The sequence below is a fragment of the Euprymna scolopes genome, chromosome 1, assembly GCF_053919585.1.
Source record: "Euprymna scolopes isolate OS-2025 chromosome 1, ASM5391958v1, whole genome shotgun sequence".
In the NCBI taxonomy this organism is placed as follows: Eukaryota; Metazoa; Mollusca; class Cephalopoda; order Sepiida; family Sepiolidae; genus Euprymna; species Euprymna scolopes.
In genome coordinates, this window is record NC_136482.1 from 179,564,702 (window position 1) to 179,567,212 (window position 2,511).

At 38.1% G+C, this 2,511-nt stretch overlaps 1 pseudogene; it reads right to left on the bottom strand.

Annotated features, from left to right (window-relative positions):
- Positions 1 to 1,303: 1,303 nt before the first annotated feature.
- Positions 1,304 to 1,421, bottom strand: LOC145284957 (5S ribosomal RNA; annotated as a pseudogene).
- Between the last annotated feature and the right edge of the window lie 1,090 nt (positions 1,422 to 2,511).

Sequence of the window (2,511 nt, forward strand, 5' to 3'; positions counted from 1 at the left end):
CCATGACTAGGTAGAAGTCCTAAGTGGTTCGCAGTTGTATTTTTGAGTGTCGCCTATACTGAGGATTGAACCTTCAACCTCCTGAAGAGTGTAACTTACAACTGAATTTTACCAAGTACTTTTAGCACCAGCACCTTGCGAATCAAAATAATACGAGAACCTGATTTTTTGGCTAAAATTAAATGTTACATTTTCTTTGTCTCTTTTGGTAGCTGGCATATCTAATCAACCCTACTTGGCCCTTGGCTATCCTTAAATGCAGCATCGCGAGGCAAGTGTACGTTGTAAACACGGTTCTACACAATTTACTTTTTTTTCTTTTATTCTTTGTTATTTTTGTGTCCTAAGTAAACATTTTATAAAACGTGTTATTGATTAAGATCCAGATCTACCTAAACCCACTCCCATGCTGGAGGTCATTGCGTGCACTCTGAAGCGTTTACGTTTGCTCACGTCTAGATAGGGAAATATCCTTTGAGATCTTTTTACTCTTCGCCACATGTCATATACTTTCCCTTGTGTCCTTTAATTCACAACATGCTAACGAATTCAGATTACTGATTCGTTCCCGCTTAAAAGTAGTATAAGTAAAACATATGAATGAAGCAAGCTTATTCACATAAACTCGTGTTTTATTCAACTTATTCTTCATAGTTGCTAAGCAACCGTATTGTTCCATATAATAATTCGCGCTCTATTTTTTTTTTATTTTTCATTATTTATTTACGTTCCCACAATTCAAATCTTTCATATTTTTCTTTCTCGCTGTTGATATTCATTTTCTTCCTTTCGGAGTCTTGTCGTCGTTTGGATAATGATATTTATAAAAAAAAAAAAAAATCTGTCAAGAACCATCTTTTCTCCAGCAGGCTAGGTACAAGGTCAGGTGTAGGTTTGGGAAAAAGTCTTTTTATGGAACCAACTGGATTCGAACTTGGGACACACAGTTTATTAGTTCGTGTCATTATCACCATCACTGTCATAGATCTAGTTTATATGAATCCAGTGCTTCGTTTACTTATTTTACTGTTTACCACAATTTACGTTTTCTGCATAGATAAACAAATGTACCCTCGAAATTGGAGGTTTTCGATAAGAGCAAGCGAGTGCGACATGATGATGCATAATGCCTCCGCTTAGTCTCAAAAGACAAAGGATAACCCCTGTACGGGCAGCTGCGCGTGTAATTATGTGGCAATTATGTGCGCAATCCCCAACCACACCTCTCCTGAATCGGCACTGCTAGTCCAGTAGCAAGGAAAAGTCCAGAACAACTGGAAACAATGCCGAGATAAGCGGAGAGCATATACAACACCTAGAAGTCCCAAATGGTCACCCATCTGGTACTGGCCAGGCTCATCGTTGCTTAACTTCGGTGACCTGACGGGAACCGGTGTGTCAAACGTGATTATGCCGTATAATATATGCGACAGTACGGACAATAATATACACGGGAATAGCTATAGAGAGCTAGAGATAGAGAAAGAGAGCGAAAAGGAGAGAAAGAGGTCGAGAGATAGAGATAGAGAGGGATATAGCGAGATATAGAGTGATAGAAAGAGAGAGGGGGAGAATCAGAGAGAGAGAAAGAGAGAGAGACGGGCGTCGTCACCATCGTAGCCGTGCTAATGTAACCCACAACAAACCAATTCTTTTTTAATATCTATGAATACAATGCTTTGTTTAGTTATTTTAATGTTTACTACAATTTACGCTTTTGGCATAGATAAACAAATGTGCCCACGAAATTGGAGGTTTTCGAGAAGAACGACCGAGCGCGACACTATGGACACTAATATACATGAACATAGCGATAGATAGATAGATAGAGAGAGAGAGAGAGAGAGAGAGAGAGAGAGAGAGAGAGAGAAAGAGAGAGAGGAGCATCGTCAACATCGTAATCGTGTTAAAGTAAACCACAACCACAAATAAACCAATTGTTTTCTTTCCTTTATTTTTTGGTTATTTTTTTTTAATTATTATATAACCGTTCGTTGAAATCCATTTTTTTCTTCTACATACTTCAATCAACCTTCGACACACGCAACGAACCTTGACAACATCGCTATTTTTTTTTTTTTTTTTTTTTTTTTTTTGCGATCAACTGAGCTGTTCTTTGTAAGGAAGGGTCAGTTTATGCGACCGCCTCGCGATACATACATTTGAAAGGCGTTTGCAAAGTCATTCACGCTTTGCCATACGTACGTTTTATAGACGTTGTTTCTAAGGCCCGCAACATTGTAACTTCACTTCCGTCGACTAAAGCGTTTCATTTTTTACACCACCTTTTCTTCTTAGCATTACACGTTCGCGTCTGGCTACTGCGGCTAATTTTTTTTTCTTTTTTGTTTTGCGCTCGCACGGGTACTCGATGCTGTTTTCATTTTTTAGGGGGTTGCTTAATTTTTTTCTTAAGAGCTTACACGGTTGATAACTAATATTAAATGTTTTGTTTTTATTTTTAACCACAAAGAAAATTAAATCGCTTTTGCCTGATTTCCCCAGTTTTAT